This window comes from Cupressus sempervirens, chromosome 7, assembly GCF_028749045.1.
Source record: "Cupressus sempervirens isolate cs-2001-9-10 chromosome 7, ASM2874904v1, whole genome shotgun sequence".
In the NCBI taxonomy this organism is placed as follows: Eukaryota; Viridiplantae; Streptophyta; class Pinopsida; order Cupressales; family Cupressaceae; genus Cupressus; species Cupressus sempervirens.
In genome coordinates this window covers 434,926,215-434,947,129 of record NC_143124.1, presented here as the reverse complement: position 1 = coordinate 434,947,129, position 20,915 = coordinate 434,926,215, and the positions used below count along the sequence as shown (strand labels likewise).

The 20,915-nt window shown below is 31.5% G+C and overlaps 1 pseudogene; it reads left to right on the top strand.

Moving 5' to 3' along the window:
• Window positions 1–6,678, top strand: part of LOC149547421 (polyadenylate-binding protein 2-like) — a 64,667-nt pseudogene extending 57,989 nt beyond the window's left edge.
• The last annotated feature ends 14,237 nt before the right edge of the window (window positions 6,679–20,915 follow it).

The window sequence follows — 20,915 nt, the reverse complement described above, 5'->3', positions numbered from 1 at the left end:
AAATGACTTTACCATGGCACTATGCCTAAATTGGAAGTATTTGTGATTCATTGTGTTAATTAAATAATTCATAATCTTTTAAACATACATTAATATAAATTTCATGATAAATATTTAATTAAGAAACTCTACTATAAGAAAAGTATATGATTGAGCTAAAATAAGTTTATATTTATGATTGAGCCAAGTATATAAGCTTGATTTAACAATCTATTCCTATGGAGTTCTGGGATTATTTTAGTATACTCACACCACCATGTTTTATAAAGGATGGGCACATAGATTATAATAAATTTATTGCTATAATGTGAAAGACCAGTGAAGGTATTGGTAGAATGATGAGAATGAACTTGAATGTTAGTATGAAGAACAATTTTCCTGTTGGTTAGCCAATACTAGCTTATCATTTTTTGGTGTTCATCCATTCACTATGGAAGATGTATTGGCACATTTGTCCATCCTTTGTGTTAGATACTTTCATGAATAGTGCAAAATTGAGGTTGTATCTAGGAGTTTTATTTGATGTTTTACTTTGCACGATGTACATATGTAGATTGTATTCTTATTAAGTGCTACTTAAACATGGTTACAAAAGGATTTGTCTTACAAGCTTTCAACTGTTGGCATTTCTCATGAATATGAGGGAATTTTTTAATGATGCATTTTGACATGCCTATTTAATTTGACAGATTTCAAAAAAAAATTTGGAATGTACTATCAAAAAATGTTTGGTTGACAAAATATTTATATTTGACCTTAATTTTATGGCAAGAAATCCTACATGATGAGTTACAAATCTAGGTTGCTTTCTATTAGGCTACCCCACTTTACCTATTGGCACAAAGATTAAAAATTTAAAACAACACTACCATGCCAAATTATAGAGGCTAAGATAGATATCTTGAACTAGTGAGCTGCACTTTGATGTGCTTATCTTCCCTCTTCAATTTTTTTGGAGGTTATCTTTCAACATAGGCCATATTTCTACACCCAGATCCAAGCCAAGTTGTTTTTGAACTCTTGTAATCCTAATCAGAGCTCAATCAATAACATGGGTATTGTTTCACTTTGGTAACTTTATGGATTCCAATTACCAAGTATCAGAAGCAAAATTTGCACCAACTATGTCTGATCTAATTATTCTAGCTAATAGGTTTCTCACTAAGATTATTTTTACAAAAAATGAACCAAATTTTAGTGCTTTCTCAATGTTACCTTTGTGAGTTAGAAAATTGTTTTGTGATATTTATTAGGTACATGGTTTCGACTAGTTTTTAATGGAGCCTACTTCAAACAAACTAGTATTAAATTTATAACACAATAAAGTGTATTATGTGGAATATATATAATATATAATTGTGGTATTTCAATCAATTAATTAAATAGGGGTTCTCAGTTTAAAATGGCAAACCCATAGAGAGAATTTTAAAATAATTTAGAAGATACACAACAAAATCTATGCTAGAACACTGTAGAAGTCATCTCATCTCATGGTTTATCTTTCCTTGTCATGGCTTATCACAAATAGGAAAGTTTAGAAGCTTTGAGTGCAAAACTCAAATGATTTAGAAGCATATTTTTTATATTTTGTGCTAATAATGTACACAATTGCTATTTTATAGGTTGGCTTGAGTTTAGTTCAAAAGATCACAAATGGAAAAATCTAAAAGTACATATGCATTCAAGGTGTATCAATCTCTAAACTAGCAACAATTTTCTTTGTTTTAAATCAATTTCTCATATTTTTATATCTTCATATGGGTTTTATAGTAATAGAGTCTCAGCTAAATTGCTAATATTGTTTTCCACTTGCACACTAATCTTATTTCAAATAATATAAATGCATTAGCAGAACTATTACATTTTTTTCTATACATGGGAGATCTCATTTGAAAATCACCAAGCAAGTATAGGCTATAGATATTTTATAGAAGCCGTAACATGAATGGATTTTTTTTTCCTTTGTTCCCCTCCATGTTGATGATGAATCATGTAGTATGATCTAAAATATATATTCATTGTAGTAATTAACCAATTTTATTTGAGAAATACATGAGTTTATGTACTAATTATTGTTGGCAATCATGATTTGTAATATGTCTAAGTGACTAACCAGCCAAAGGGTGGTTGGGACGGTAGTTCCAAAGGTTGTTTCTTAAGTTTCCTTGGAAATAAAGGGTCTATAAAATGTTTTTAATGACCAAAAATGAGCAGCATTAGTGGTTGTAAGAAGTGGAGATTAATAAAAGTGGGTTCTGCATAATTATGTTTGTTTTTTTCTACATAATAGTATTTTGATTATAGACATTCTTTTGTATCATATACTTGTTCCGTGGTTCTAAAACCTATTTTATTTGATGAAGGTGTGAGTCTACTTTAATTTGAATTTTGAATCACTTGATTCCATGAAGTATTGAGCAAGATATCCCAATTTTGGCGAAGGGCTATAAAAACCCTCATAAGGAAACTTGAGAGTTGATAAATGTAATATCTTTTCTAGAAAGTTGAGAGTTCAGCAAAAAAAATTTTTCTAGAAAGAAATTTTTTTTTAGGTAACATCAAGACCTACCATCCTACAAAATTACAAGGTCATATGAGTTTGTTTGATCCCTCAACTAGCCATTGTTTTAGACTATTAATTCTGGAAACATTCATTATCCTACTGTGACAGCCAACCATGTCTTATAAGACAGTCACTAATATACATTTATATACATTTATAATCTATTAATTCCATTACAAACATTCCTAAGTTTAGATCTGCAATCTAAACTAACATATCTCTGTCTGGTCTAAGACAACATTTCATACCTTCCCTTCATTAGAAACACATGAAATCCAATGCATGGAGACCTTCAAGCCTTATAGGATGAGATATGTGTTATTCCTCACTATTAAACCTATTTTTGGGCCTAGATATATGGTGAGTAATAACACATATCTCATCCTATAAGGGTTTAAGGTCTCCATGCATTGGATTTCATGTGTTTCTAATGAAGGGAAGGTATGAAATGTTGTCTTAGACCAGACAGAGATATGTTAGTTTAGATTGCATATCTGAACTTAGGAATGTTTGTAAGGGAATTAATAGATTATAAATGTATATAAATGTGCATTGATGGGCTCCAAGTGTATTGGTGGCAAGGTAATAGGGGCTTTACATGTTTTTAGTGACTGTCTTATAAGACATGGTTGGCTATCATAGTAGGATAATGAATGTTTCCAAAATTAACAGTCTAAAACAATGGCTAGTTGAGGGATCAAACAAACTCATATGAACTTGTAATTTTGTAGCATGGTAGGTCTTAATGTTACCTAAAAATATTGTTCTTTCCAAAAACAAAAATTTTAAGGGTTCAAAAAATATGATTTCCAAAAACTATCTGAGAAGGACTGAATTTTGGACAGTTTGAACCAATCAATCCAACAATAGAGTTTGAAAGTCATTTTTCATGTTCAAGGAGTTATTTAGGATTTTTCCATGTATTGAGAATAGCATTGATTTTATTAATTAGGTATGAGTTAAGGGGTTAAGATGAATGGGTTATCAAAGGGAGTAGGAAGAACTTGTGCCTGGTCAAAGAAGCATTGTATGCAATCTGTTATTGATGAAGATTGTTTCTTTTAAGTTGAATAAATTGGAAGTTGTATATAGGTTAATAATGAATATTGTTATTTGTGCAGTATGATAATCACCTACTTCATTTCAATTAGACTAGATGCATAGCTGATAGTGTTGATATTTGGAGGCTCAAAAATTAAAAAATTCACAAATTCACAAATTCTGTCACATGTTACAAACTACCAATTATCTACAGGCTTGAAAATCCAAAGTATTATCTTTGACTAGCTCTTAGGAAAAGAAAACCCATGCTTCTATATTTTTTGTAGTGAAGAAAAAAGACCTCAGAACCTTCTAGATGCCCTACTGCATGGACTTGACCATTAAACCAAGTGCTCTTTTGGCTAGTGCTTCTATCTTGAAGCCATAAATCAGCTTGGAAGGATATCAATTACATACAACATCGACATCCTAAATAGGGCATTGGTGAACAGGTCTCATGCTAAAAAATATCATTGATATATACTCATGCACTCTAATTCTAATCCCTAAAAATAAGATTAGCTTGAATTATATAAAGAGCACAGACTCTGCTTCTATCCATATGTGATAGTTTTACTCTAATTTATATGTGACAAAGCATAGACTTAGTTTTGCAACATATTCACATAGTCCAATTCTATTTCATTATTATATTATAATACTATTCAAAGCACTCTCAGGGACATCTGCAAATTTTCTCTTTGATCTTAGAAGGTTATTCTTTACTCACGTCAACCTTAACAAAGTGACTTCACAATTAGATTACTAGGAGAGTTTTAATACTTGTTTTAACTTTTCCATCATTTAGAAATGGAAATTACCTAAAACTTCAACAAAGGGTTTTGTTGACATGTGCCCATCATTGAAAATTTGAGTTTGTATTCAATAGTCATAAAATATCTATAGGATTTGGTACCTTTCAAGAGTTACTTTGAGGCATAATACCAAGCCCAAATGTATCATATGTATTAAATTTCCTAAGAGTTGCATCTTGATATCCTCCATCAAGGTGTGTTGCATCATAGGAATGAATGTGGTAATTTACCTAATTTGAATATATGACATGTCTCTTAAGGTTTAAATTGTCATCTTTTCTATGAAGGGCCCAAATTCTATTTTATAGATCCTTAACCAAAGCTTATTTATGTATCTATTACCAAATGTTTATTAATGTAATTGACAACACAATTTCCATAGCATTTTTAGTCACTTGTTTTTTCATGTTATTGATTTCCCAAAATTGGTAATCAAGTTCCTTTTCTTGAGAACACTTAAATGCACTAATATTTGTAGTTCAATTGTGATTTATGATATGTTAAATAAAATTGGGTATTTTTGCATTTGTAGCTAGTTGTGCTCTAGAGATTCTGAATCATACTTGTGGTAATGGTAGGCCAATGAGAATATTTTTTTCCCATCATGATCCAACAATTCAAAAGAGTAGCTCTATAAACATCTTCATCAAGGTGAATATGTTACATCAAAATTTTAACCTAGACTACAAATTCTTGTTTATTTTTCTTGCTATGACATAATAGTTGAAGATTTGTGTGTTAATCTTAAAGTTATTTGTTTGCAAAATGTTGATGAAATTATAGATAATAGAAGATTCTATAATACATTCATTACTTTTGGGACCATTATTTCTTGAAAAGTGGCTATAGACAAGAATGTCCAATCTAAATTTTATGGTTTTGTCTGGTATGAGCAAGAAGAGGTAGCACATAGTGCCATTGAAAAATTGAATGGGTTTTTTCTTAATGGAAAGAAGGTCTATGTTGGCTTGTTTGTGAGACAACAAGAAAGAGAGCGATTAATGGGTACTTCCACGTTTAGCAATGTCTTTTGTGAAAAATTTTCTAACACAACTTGCAAACTATTTTTGGTAAATTTGGCCCCATCACTAGTGCAGTTGTTATGAGGAATGTGGATGGAAAATCTAGAGGCTTTTATTTGTTAATTTTGAAAACACAAATGATGCAGCTACTGCTATTAATGGTTTAAATGGAATTTTTTTAATGATGATAAGGAATGGTATGTTTGAAGGGCACAAAAAAAGGTTAAAAGGGAGGCAAAATTGAAAACCAAGTTTGAACAAGAAGGAAGGCAAGAATGGAAATTTTTTAGGGTGCTAACTAGTATCTGAAAAATCTAGATGATTCCATTGATGATAAAAATCTAAGAGAACCATTTTCAAAATTTGGTACTGTAACATCTTGCAAGATATGTCTTCTCATGAACATGATGTTGTTAAGGTTCTACTCATTTTATTATTTTCTTATGGATTATATTGTGGTCAAATTCAACTCCTATAGCTTCTCATGGCAAAACATTCTACTTATTTGTGTATTTAATTTCTTAACATCATGCCACTATTTTTAGGTTATAAGGGACCCCCAAGGTCAGAGTAGGGGATTCAAGTTTGTGGCTTTTCCTTCTCTAGAAGAAGCCATGCGTACTATAATATTTTATTTATTATCATGTTAGATATTTTGTTTGAATTCATAGTATCTAACCAAATTTTCTTGTTTTCTATCCATTGGAAAATGGCATAGTTTTGAATGTGATGTATTTGTCATGAATTGTAGGTTTTTGAGATGAGTGAAAAGATGGCTGGAAGAAAACCTTTTTATGTTGCATTGGCTCAATGAAAACTAGAGGGAAGGGTGAGAATGTAGGTATGTCGAGTTCTTGTTTTCTAAGGAGAGCTCCTATTGGGGTTACTTTTACAATACTAATTAGTTTATCACTATATCATCCTGGTGCTGCAAGGCTCATGCCACAACTATTCTATAGTCAAGGTCATCATGGTCTAACTCCTCCACAACTTAGTAAATGGAATGGGTAGTAATTTAATTTTGATTCATGGGGAGTTACTTTGGCTAAAATTCCCTGATTCTTGTAATTCCTTGCAGCCTATAGATTTTGGTTATCAACAATAGTTTCTACCTGGCATTCAACTTGGACTAACATAGATGAAAATTTATATGCTACTATTTCAATTATAGAGGTAGAACCAACAAGGAAAAAGAATGCATGGAAGAAGGGGTGGTGCACAAAAAAGTCAGCAATAGGTACTTGGTACATTTGTGTTTCCCAGACTTGATCAACTATTAATAATTCATCCTACTTTGTTTTCTAATCATGTGAGCAATGAAACATGGACAACTTAGAATACTCTCAAGACTTAGAAGCTTTACCTGAGAAACCAAACTTTGTCAAAACTCACTGCCATCCAAACTTTACTAGTGTAGCCTACACTATTGTAGATTCACCATCTTCTAAAGCAAGGCCAATAGATCTTGAGCCCATCATCAACATGGAAATTTCTTCGTGACACTTCTAAATCATTTCTTGGCTGGATTTGTGATTTTAATTCTTATTTTATGTTTTATTGGGATTTATTTGCATATTTTTTAGTAAACACTCATCAACTCAAATTTTTGGATGATATTTTACAAGAACTCTACTTTTGGGATTAAATGACATAGTTTGAGATTTTTATCCTTGTTCAGCTCAAGATTATTTGTTTTTGCACACTTTATAGAGCTTGGTACTTTATTTTGTGAATGATCTTAGCTAATTTTGAAGAAGCTGGTGCATTGAGAACATCATTGTTTTGCATTATTTAGTGTTGTAGAAATACTCTCACTGTATTTTAGTGTTACATTTAAGTTTTTAGAAATCTTTATTTGAGTGCACTGAGAATATTATTCAATTGGATTATTTACTATGGTGTAAATATTCTCATTTTATTAGTAGTGTTAACATCCAAGTTTGTACAAATTGTTAGAGGTGTGTAACCGCAAAAATGAGGCACAAGCAAAAATTCTTGTATTGATAGGTACATGGATGATATAGATTATGAAGATTTTAATGTCTTTTTTCTAGCTTATCTATTTATGACTAGTGGCTTTTCATCTATTAGTGGAGCATCATGCCAATGGCTAGTACAAAGTATCATTAAGGCAATGACACTATATCTAGTACAGATTGTCTATTTTTGGATGACACACTTGAAGCAATCTTCTAGTCACTACATGCACTTTCACATTGTTAGTAACAAGTTGGACACCATTTTTAAATTTAAAATCCATTACCACAGTTCCTTTTTCCTCTGGCTTATTTAAGTTTGACAAACTAGGATTTTTTTTTGAAATAAAAGGAGCCTTTAAACTATCAGCTTGATTGGATGTTTCCTTGTTAATTAGATTTATATAAATACATTTCCATAACCTTTTTGGATGCTATATTGAGAATGAAATGAAAAAAATAATAACTTATTATGTATTCTTTAAAGGGTATTAGCTCAATGGGAGAGCACTTGCTTTACAACTAGGATGATGGTTGTTCAATTCCATCGTGCCCTATTATGACCAAGTACACTACCAAATATGTGACTAAATATGCTATTGAATATGCTCCTAAATATGTGACTAAATATGCTATTGAATATGTTACTAAATATGTGACCAAATATACTATTAAATATGTTACTAAATAAACTACAAAATATGTGAGTAAATATACTAAATATGTGATTAAATATGCTACTAAATATACCATTAAATATTTGACTAAATAAACTATCAAATATATGACTAAATATGTGATTAACTATACTACTAAATATACCACTAAATATTTGACTAAATTGAGGATCAAAATTAGTGATCAAATTAGTGATTAAAATTGTTTAGTAGTAAATTTAGTAGCATTATAAATGACTAGATATTAATTACTATTAGTCACATGTGTACAAAATTTAGTGGTTTTTTTAGTCATATATTATTGTTTTTGTACTAGTGATTCACCCGTGAGAATGTATTAGTACATAATCGTTTGGTTTTTACTTCAAATATTGATAACATATATCCTCTTTCCAATTGTGATCTAATCTCAAATATGATATAACTCTTTTATACCTTCCACTACTCTTCTCGGCCACTATGCCTAGTCTTTGCTTCTAACATCCAAACATAACCTCTCTCTCACACTCTCTTCTCTCACTCTGTCCCTCTCTCTCACACATCTGACTTAGATTTTAGATCCTCCTTAAATAGACAACTAATGAAGCTTCTGGATCAAGATCAATCATCTAGGTTCATCTCTCTTTTTTTTTAATAAATTCCCTTTTTCTGATTGGTTGCATAGCTTGCATAGTGATTAATGATTAAAAACAAAATATGTAATCATCTCATTAAATATCTCTAGGATCATTAGATCACACATATAAGTTGTCTCAAATGGTTTACCTAAGTTTTTGTGTCATTCAAAACACACATAAAATTTTTGGCTTGCTCAACACTTAAACACTCTAATGCTCAGTTGTAAATATTGTCCATGTGTTGTCACTCGACACTAACTCTACTCGGCCTAAGCTAACTTCTTGACATACATTATCCTTGGCATATACATATCACTCATCTATCATACTTATCTTAGTATACTTTATATTACTTAGCCTCCACTAAGTTACTTGGCAGTAACTACTACTCATTCCATACATGATATTTACACAAGTCAAAACCATTTCTTAGACATAGTAGGATGGCTCAGTGATAGTGATGATTGATCAAATATGTATTAGAAATGATTAAGTGTCTACAATAATTGGAAACATGACTTGGAGAGAAATTGTAAGAAGGTTGGGTTTACCAAAAGAAAGGTAAATACCTAGAACAAACAATCTAACTACAAAAATAAAAGAGGCACAAGTTGGGTTCACCAAAATGTTTATGGGGAAAAGAGATAAATTTTAATAAGGTTGTAGGTCTCCACTTATCCAAGCCACTAATTCATTCAAATATGTGCTTAAGGGAAAGAAGGAAATCTCTAAATATGAATCTTCTTAAAATCCAATTTAAATTAGCTAGGACCCAAAGGAAGAAGGGTACCAATACCAAATTTGAATTATAAAAGGGGAATGAAATGCAAGGAAATAAATTCTTTAGCCCTTATAGGATAATATGTATATAAAATTGAACCAATTTCTTAAATAATTTAGATCTAAATTCTATGTGTATAAAATCAGCCCAGTTAAGATATAGATCTAAGATAAAGATATGAAAGGAAATAAAACATAAAAGGCTCACCTTGAGATATGCAAAGGAAGATATATTTTTTATTTGAAAGTTGTGAATCTAAGTCTATTTCTAAATATTCAATATGCATTCCTAAATGAAATGAACAAAACCTAGAAATCATTCAGCAAGAAGGAAGAACGTACTCGATCAACCTAGAGGAAGGACGTCTTTCCATGAAGTTGACATACTTCGATGAAGTTGACATAGTCTAATGATACTATAATGAATTTCTCTAGAAAGATTTCGTAAAGTTATTTCAAGATTCACATGGAAAATATTTCTATCCTTCCCATTTGCACAAAAATGAAGGGTTTGTATTGTTGGACTAGATGAGGGCTTGCCTTGGTCAAGCCCTACATTAAGGAATTAATTGTAAATGAGGAATGTCAATGTAAATGACATAAAAACTAGATAAATGTTAGTATTCACCTTGCTTATAACCCTTGTCAATAAGTACTTTTTTTAAATTGTGTTATAGACCTTTAATTAGGCATGTAGGGCATCTCCACAATTTGTAAGATATCTACCTTAATCCCATCATGGTGCCATGGATGTAAATGTCCATAAATATAGAAGATAGTGAATGCTACAATTTAGATCTCCTTCATTGATGGTGAACAACAAGATAGATCTTGGAGAGGAAATGAAAATCCAAACCCTCTAAGATAATGAGTACTACAATTTAGATCTCCTTTATGGATGACTGACAATAAGCTATATCTCCTTAATTGATGGCCAACAATGAGCTTGAATATTTGAAAATGCTTGAACTCCTTGAAGGAAAAAGACCAAAATCTTCACTTGAGAGCATGAAATTGATATTTAGATATCTTGATTATAAAAATGAAGTCTTTGATCCTCCTTGCATATGATTTTTTAGATAGGAAAATAACATAAGCCTACTTGAGAGTGCAATAAAACTTATTGAGGCCCCTTGGCTTTTTGGGTCTGGAGCCTTGAACTCACTAGGGACTAGGTTGACTTGGGCTTGATCTAGTCCATAATAGGTTGACTTAAGTTGACCTAGTCCATAATAGGTCAATTTAAGTCAACCTAGTCCCAAAGATCAAGTCAAAAGTGCTAGAGAAAGAACATGCAGTTACCAGAATAAATATGGGAGAAAATGGAACAAGATAAGAAAAGATGACATCGAACCTAGGTACATCCATGGTCTGAGAAAAACAATATGGAAACAATGTTAAAAGGTCTTCAAAGACAAGTTTGCCCATTTTAAGAGAAAATAAAATGTACATTATTGCATCACATTTATTTTTAGTATATCTTCTTAATATTTTATGTGACCTTGAATTCTTTTTAAAATATCCCATAGGGTGCTATATGTGCCAAATAATTTCTCACAGACCAACATTATATTCAAATCATTTGCAAGTGTTTAGACTAACTTAGTTTCTTTGTTTTGCATGTGCATACTCTGATGGATTAATAATCAAATATTAAGTAGATGTGAGAAGAATAACATCCCTAGTACATAGATGATTCAATTAGTCATTTCTTTATTAATTTAAAACTACACAAATTTGAAAAGATATGTGTAAGTTAGGGAAAATAGTTTTGTAAGAAAAAGATTCTCCTATAAACCAAGGAAATTAGTTTGAATTTGGAAGAACATTGTCATGTATTTTATTGTTTCAAGGAAATATAAAGGATGATACACTGTTTATGACATGTATGGCTACAAAGGGATTTTTTTTTAGTTGTTGTGGGCTCCTTATTGAATAAAATTCCTCTTTCTCACCAAATACATGGATGTAGGTGGTCAAGACACTAATGATATAACGTTTTTTGTTCTTATGTTTATACTCTAAAAGATGAAAAATCAACATATTAGGTTCTTATAAGTTTCATGTTGGACATACTCTTTCCAAGCCTACTACATCCTTTTAAAATTAAATAAGACAATTTTATCTTGTGTGGGTGCTTGTGGGCTTTGATCATATCTAGTTTTATGCCATAGTATGTTCTTTGAAAGTAAACAGGGCTACAAGTGAAGCAAAAATATTATTGATTATGAAGGGATGTGATAGTAGCCTTCAATAATGACACTTTATGAAATTTTGTGGTGTTTTTGTGATCTTTAAATGGTGTGAATTTGGCAATTCAAGGCTTGAATTGATTTGCACTTGGTTTTTTTCCATTCTAATTTATGGTCTGCATGATTGGCTCTTCAAATGGATCTTATCTCCAAAGTCAAGCATCCTTACATTGTAGAGTACATCAATCCTTGGGTAGAAAAGGTTTTTTTTTTTCATCTTATATGATGGTATTTTTAAGTATGCAATAACATGTTCAGATCAAACACTCATTTTTTGGTAGATTTTATTGTGTATCCTGAAATATTTGGATAATGTTTTATACTAATACGTACTTAACTGATAATTTTGTTAGTCCTTGAACTTAGTTATTGCAATAGTTCATCGTTAGAAACATGTATATGGTTAAATTTTCTTTCAATTTTAATTGTTAGCATTGTAATGACAATTCATAAATTATAGTATCTTTGTAAATGGCTTTTCTTCATAGTTTTGATTTACATGCACTCCATCCTAATTTAAATAAGTGTTATCTACTGATTTTTTAGTGTCTATGATATACCACACTTAGGTTTCACTAGAAACTTGATGGTTTCATCATCTCATGTGAGAAAAAAGAAAAGGAAATAAATCTCCTATTTTAATGAGCTAGTAGTTAGGTGGTAGCATTATCTTTTCAATACATTCCTATATTAATAGTTAATGGTGCACACCTATTTCCTTCATTTGTGTAACAAATCTTTTAGGTTTTGGAAGTAGTGGATTATGGTTGAATAAGGTAATATTTTTAGGAGAACTATTTAGAGTTTCATAACAAAAACTTTATAATACTTTTCTTGAATTTTCCCTTTGTAAGGCTACTATGTTTTTTTTGTGCTAGGTTACTAAATAGGAAGAAAATAGGACCTATCCTTAATCTAAATTCCCAAAAGGAATGATCTAAATTGATTAACCACAAAGAAGTGATCAATGCACAAATGGATCATGCAATAGAGAATAGGGAGAAAGGAGATCCTATGGTCTTTCTATTTGGGATGTATGTGCTTAAATATTGAAATGAATAAAAGATAAACACTAACCTTTAAGTAGGATAAATCTAGAAAATGCTGATTTTTGATGTCTATGTACAATTCTAGAGAATTCTGTAACCTGTTCTAGGCTGAAAATGTCGAGATGGAGAAAACCTAGAAAATTTGTGTCCTTTTGAAGGGAGGCCAACCTTGACCCAGATAGAGGGGCACAATCTTACCCCAAGGCACAATTATACCATAAAAAGTTGACCTTGACTTGCAAAACTCTAACAAAATTTTCGTTCATAGATCTTGCAAGTTTGACAAAAAGGGTATCCAAATATTCTCTTCAATTCATTGTTCCACATCTATATCTGGAAGAAAAATGTACATTTTTTTTTTAATGGGGGTATTCCTTGGTCAAACCTCAGTTTGGAATCAACCTTGAAATGTAATTGAAATTGTGATATAAATAAACAAAGTAAATGTAACTATTCACCTTGCTTATATAAAAATCCTTGTGGAGGATGTGAATCCTTAAATCTTCAAGTAAAAATGCTCCAAATGAATATAGAAATGTGTGTAGGATGTCTCAAATCAATGGTATTGGATCTTCAACACCAATTTTGAATGGATTTTTGCATAAGAAAAGTCTTGAATGAATGTAGATGGAGAAATCTTTAACAAGAGGGTCTATAGATATTAACTCCTTCAATAGCTAACAATGGTCCTCCTTGATGAATTGGATCTTGAATGATTGAACACTCAAATTCTTAATAGATCTTCACTTAATAGAATAATGGATGTAGAAAGGTAATAGTTTCTTCGATTTCACCATGCATCTTAGAGAAAAATGAGAGGAGGAAGCTTCCTTATATAGAGATCTGGGGCACAAACTTCTAGAGAAGTCTGACATGGAAGCGTTAAATCCAAATTAACCTTAACCCTTAGAAATGAACCTAGATTAAATTAAATTTAAGATTCTACCATTTTGAAACCTGAGACAACTAGCCCAAAAGAGGGAAAAATAAACTTTCTGAAGCTCAATATCATGAAACTCCTAGAAATTGAAAATTGGACCAGAGGTTAGGGACAAGTCTGACCTTGCCCTAGGTCAAGGTTAAGGTAATCCTTGACCTAGGTTAGGTTCAAGGTTGACCTTGACCTAAAAGGTCATCCTTGACCTAGAAAGTCAAAATCCTTATTTTCACAAAGAAATTTGTTAGAAATAGGGGGAAAATAGATAGATCCATGTAAAGACCTATTCAAGGCACTTGACATGACCCTAGACCACTTACTTAGAGAGCTAAACACTCTTAACACCAAAGTTCTTTTATTTTAAGATGATACAATTACATATAATAATTGACAACATATTAGATGCATGTTTTAAATGCAAGTTTGTGCCAAAAAAGTTGTAATGCATACATAGATGATGGAAGAGGGAATGTCACTGATAGTGACAAGACTATTTAATGTCCACTACAAGAGGTATAGTGTGGAAGAAGATGTGTTACCATTCCAGAGACTTGAACAAGGTTGACACTTTATTTGAGATATGTGGCCAAAATTAAACCTTCAAATATTGATATATTATTAGTAGATGGTAGACTATAGATAGATGTTAGTGGTTATGCACGTAAATTAGAGATATAACATATTATTTTAAACATTTCCCAAAAATCCATCACTTTAGACATAAATCTCACTTACATGTGTACTGTGTACTACTAGTAATCAATAAATACTTCATAGAAAATGAAATAATAACTCACCCAAATTTGGACAGTAATAATTAAATATGTCAACTGATTGATATACAATAACTAGAGCCCAAAAGAAAACACCATGCCACAAAAATATCAAATATCAACAAAAAGTGGTATACTTTGCATTATATTCTCTTTATCTGCTTTTACATTTCATTCATATAAATATATCTATTTATATAGATATATATAATATATATACATATATAGAGATATATATGTGTGTGTGTGTGTGTATATACATATATATATGTATGCATGTATGTATATATATGTATATGTGTATATACATACATACACACACACACACACACACACACACACACACACACACATATATAGTACCAAAAGTGGTTGTGGTTTCCCTCAAAAAGAGGAGCAACAAGTTTCAAACTATTAAATTTCAAATTCATACACTTTTTGATAATATATTTTGCAAAACATACCCTAACTAAACTAATGACTCTTCATGTAACACTTCTTTTATCTTTCAAAAAAATCACAAAACTGTTGAAGTTCCAATTTTTTGTTCCACCACAATTGTAGTTTGTTCTTCAAAATTAGTAGGGTTGAGACCCATTTCAATAAACATTTCTCAAAGGTCTACATTTTTATGCTCCTTTTCCAGCTCTTTGATGGTGTCCTTGGGATTACTAAAGAGAACCTATGAAGCTAAAATAAGCCTAGTAGTAAGATGACTTTGTTCCTCAACATCCTCCATAGTCAAATCCGGGTTGATAACAAGGCTTAGATTTTCATTCAACGATCCCTTTTCCACAAGCAGTGTCATTTTTGGTAATCAATTACATTTTTGATAATGGAAACCACTAACCAAGATGTTTGCAATTTCAAGAATATTTATTTAACCAAATTTCACTCTACCATAAATGCAATAGGATATTCCACATACGTGTTATCCTATAGATACCTCACTTTCTTATCACTCTTTGATTTTATATGGAGAGTAATCTTTTGATAATTTGATAACTGATTTGAAAAACATAGGATTAATTTATAGTTAATGATTCATTGAGTAATCATGTCATTTTCTAGCACATTCACAAACACATTATATATGTTTTTTTCAATAGATGAGAATAATCACCTAATACAATATATATCTTTGTCCAATAAACAGGAAAAATTGCCTTATACAATATATAAATATTTTTTAATTAAAAAAAAAAAATTTCCTTAAACAATATATATTTTTCCAATAAACAAAAAAAATCACCTTGATTTTATGAAATGTTTAATGATTGAAGAAAAATCACATTCAAAATTAAACTTTTCTTGATGTCGAAAAACATATTTGCTAATAAAAATTATTTTCCCCCCTTGAAACTAATGTTGGATTCATCATAAATTTATATATTTTTTAGGGAGGGGTTTCTTAAAGTTATCACTCCCATAGGGAATTATTATAATTGATCATATGGGTTGAAAGTGGTCATAGAATAACCTATGACCCCTTTTGACACATTTCATGACAACATATGTCCCTAGGGGTCCTGGGACCTCTAGGGACATATTATAATTAATCATGTGGGTTCAAAGGGGTCATTGGGAAACCTATGACCACTTTTGACACATTTCATAACATCATGTGTCCCTAGGGGTCTAGAGACCCCTACAAAAATAGTATAGTTGATCATATGGGTTAAAAGGGGTCACTGAATAACCTTTGACCTCTTGTGACACATTTCATGACAACATATGTCCTTAAGGGTCCTTGTATCCCTAGAGACATATTATAATTGATCATATAAGCCAAAAGGGGTCATAGAATAACTTATGACCCCTTTTGACACATTGCATTAGAACATATGTTTCTAGGGATCCTTGAACCCCTAGGGACATATTACAATTGATCATATGGGTCGAAAGGGGTCATAGGGTATCAACACATTTCATGACAATGTATGTCCCTAGGGGTCATAAGATAACCTATGACCCCTTTCAACACATTTCATAACAACATATGTCCCTAGGGGTCCTCAAACCCCTATAGACATATTATAATTGATCATATGGGTCAGAAGGGGTCATAGGATAACCTATAACCCTTTTCAATACATTTCATGACAAAATATGTTTGTAGGGGTCTTAGGACTCCTAGGGACATATTATAATTGATAATATGGGTCAAAAGGGCTCATAGATTAGACTACGACCTCTTTCAACATATTTCATGACAACATATGTGCCTAGGGGTCTTGAGATCCATTGGAACATATTATAATTCATCATATGGGTCAAAAGGGGTCATAGGTTATCGTATGACCTCTTTCAACATATTTCATGACAATATATGTTCCTATTATCCTCAAACCCTTTGGGAAATATTATAATTGATCATATTGGTTGAAAGGTGTCATAGAATAATGAATGACCCCTTTCGACACATTTCCTAACAACATATGTCCCTAGGGGTCTTGGGACCCCTAGGGACATTTTATAATTGATCATATGGGTCAAAAGGGGTCATATGATAACCTAAGACCCCTTTCAATACATTTCATGACAACATGTGTCCCTAGGGGCCTTGGGACCCCTATGAACATATTATAATTGATCATATGGGTTATAAGATAACCTATGGCCCCTTTTGACACATGTCATAACAAAATTTATCCCTAAGAGTCCTAGGATAGAGATAACTTTATGACATCCCTTCCCCCAAAAAAAAAAATTTTTTTGGCAAATTTAACATTAGTTTCAGGCAAAAAAATTAATTTCTATTGACGATTTTTTTTACATTAGGAAAATTTTAATTTTAGATGTGATTTTTCTCAAAGCATTTAAAATTTTCTTGAAATTGAGGTGATTTTGTCCCTTGGGATAGAATATATATATCTATATATATATTGTATAAGGTGATTTTTCTTATTTATTATATATATATATATATAGATATTGGATTAGGTAATTTTTCCCATCTAGTTAAAAATCATATATAATGCATTGGTGAATGTGCTAGAAAATGACTTGATTACTCAGTGAATCAACAACTACAAATTAATCATATGGTTTTCAAATCAATTGTTAGTTTATCAAAAGATGATGCCGAATATTAAATCAAAGAGTGATAAGAATGTGAGGTGTCTATAACATGACACATGTGTGGAATGCCCTAATGCATTTATGGAAGAGTGAAATCTGGTCATAATTCTTTAAATTGCAAACATCATGTTTAGTGGTTGTTATTATTAGAAATGTAGTTGATTGTGTTAGAAATATAAGAGGAGTAACTGAGAGGGGAGGCATGAATTAGTTACCGTAAAAATAAATCCAAGATCCCTTAAGATGTCAATATAATAAAAAACCAATACTCTGCTGAAACTAAAATGTTGTTGTAACTCAATTAGCATAGGAACACTCGGTTAACACTAAGAATTAAAGTTACTCAAAAAACACTGAAATAATCACATTTTAAGATGTTAAGTGTGTTTAACCTTAATTAACTTAGTTTCAAAATCATAAAACAAATAACATGAACACAAGGGAAACCAAGATTTAATATGTAAACCCAATTTGTGAGAACAACCAATTGCAACTAGTTATTGTTTTTCACTCTTTTGAAGTGAGCCCTATTAGGAGCCAACCCTATTAGAGATTACAAATTACACTATTAGGTATGACCCTATTAATGGATTTAGTTCACCCTATTAGGAGTGGCCTTATTAGAGGTTTTTAGACACTTCAATCTAGAAATTCCACCTCGTTAGAGGATTTAGCAAATAGTTGATAGGCTAACTGTGTTAGGAAATTTTTATTCACTAATACAAATATTAGAGAGTAACAATGACTTGACTTGATTTTTGATGCAACTGTCTTTTCTTATTTTAGAACTCTTTTTTGGCTTGAATAATTGATCCTCCTTGGTCATAATATTCTTTGCAGCTCAGTCAACTAAGAATACTTTGATATCCTTCCAATTCACTTCCTTGATTTATATTTTCAATACCATGCTTCTTCTTGTGATTCAATCCTCAACTTGACCTTATATGATTTACATTATCAAGTTGAATTACATATACTTTCAATCAAATGAAATTCATCACATGTGTTCGCTAGGACTAACCAATAAAACTATCAGATCAAATATATTGATACAGGAAAATCCTTTGTTAGCCAACCCAACTTAGTCAACACTAAAAAAATAATTTCCTTCATAATTCCTTTGGTAACCAAATGAGCTTGGTTAATACTCATTCCTTGTGAACTTTTCTTTGGTAACCAAGTGAACTTGGTTGACACTGTCTTCTTGCAAACTTTCTTTGGTAACCGAGTGAGCTTGGTTAACACTAGTTCCATAAAGACTTTCCTTAGGTGACTAAGTGAGCTCAGTAGACATTGACTCTAAACTTGGTTATCATTTAAATTCTCATCATAAACTGGAACTTCCTTTGACTCCCAAGTGAGCTTGTCATACACTGATTGCTTAGTATATACTTGAAATTTTTGTAACATCAAAGACAACATACAATTGAATAATTATATTCAACAATCTCCCGCTTTGGCATTTATGGAAACACAGCATGTCATGATACATATAAATGTTCGAGAAATGTATAAGTAAGGATAATATCCTTAGCTTCATTCTAATTCTCATCCATGAGAACTCTCTCTATCAGTGTGAACTCCCTCTATCAACAATATTTGATTGCAATGACTGTAATGTCTCCTTTTTGACTACAAATTTTCCCACTTTGACATCTCAAAAATTCACAAAAAAATTTCTCTAATATATGACAAAAGACTCTCCCTCTTTGACATTTTATGCCAAAGACAATAATCAATGTAGTTTCCATGTACTTGATGTATAGATTCATATGCAATATGCTCTAACATTGTAGCATCAATTTGACTGATCTTCAACATGTTTGGTTGATGCATCACTAAAATTTGATTAGTGAGCTTCAGATAGGGGAATGGCCCCTAGCTCACCTATTACATACAAAAATGCATCCTTAGGTAATAGCTTGGTGAGTATGTCTACAATTTGTTCTTTTGTATTCACATATTCCAATATCACCTCCTCGCCTTGCACTAATTCTCTTAAGAAATGATATTTTATTGCAACATGCTTGGTCTTTCTATGCATCACTATAATCTTGGGTGTGTTGATTACATTGGTATTATCAAAGAAGATAACAACTAGGTCCTTGATTTCCTCCTTCATACCTAACAAAAATTGTTTGAACCACACAATGTTGGAATAATTGGATGGTGCTGCAATATATTATGCTTGTGCTATAGACTGAGAGATACAATTCTACTTCTTTCTTTTCCAAGATACTAGCCTCTTTCCAAGAAAGAATTCTCCACCACTAGTGTTCTTCCTATCATCAATACTTCCTGCCCAATTAGCATAAGTGAATTCTTTCAATTCAAAGTTGTCTCCTCTCTTATACCCCACAAACCATAATCTTTAGTACCTTTCACATATCTCATGATTATTTTTATTTTCATCAAATGCTTTTCATTAGGATTAGTAGAGAATGTAGCCACCATACCTACTACTAATGAAATTCTAGGTCTTCTGTGCACTACATACTTAAGTTTTCCAATTAGTGATTTGTATGTAGTCTGGTCTACCTCCTTGGAATCATCATTTTTGGAAAGCTTATGTGTAGTAGACATAGGTGTTCCAACTGGTCTAGAATCCTCCATTCCAAATTTTTTCAATATCTCCTTGATGTACTTTGATTGAGTAATGTAGATACCATCTTTCATCTGTTGAATTTACAAGCCAACAAAGAATTTAATCTCTCCAAACATTGACATTTCAAATTCCTTACTCATCCCCAAAGAAAAATATTTACACAAGTCATCATTTCTAGTAAATAATGTATCATCCACAAAGATTTCTTCCAATACAATCTCCTTATCTAGTCCTTTGATGTATAGGTTGTTGTTATCATTAGTTCTTTGAAAAGAAAATTTTATGAGATAATTATGTAATATTTCATACCAGGCTCTAGGGGCTTGTTTGAGGCCATACGAGGCTTTGTGTAATCTACAAACCATGCCCCTTTTTCTAGGATCGATGAAACCTTCTAGTTGCTCAATCTAAACTTCCTCTTCTAAGATTCCATTCAAGAATTCTAATTTCACATCCATTTGATATACTTTGAATTCTTTGTGTGTTGCATATGCTAGTATTCTAGCACCTTCTAATCTAGGAGCAGGAGCAAAAGTCTCTCCATAATCAATACTTTCTTCTTGAGAATAACCCTTGCAAACTAACCTTGCTTTGTTTCTTGAAACTTCTCCATTCTCATTCATCTAATTTTTGAATACCCATTTTGTGCCAAATACATTCTTTTCCTTGGGTCTAGGAACAAGAGTCCAAGTTTTTTTCCTTTCAATTTGATCAATCTCTTCATTCC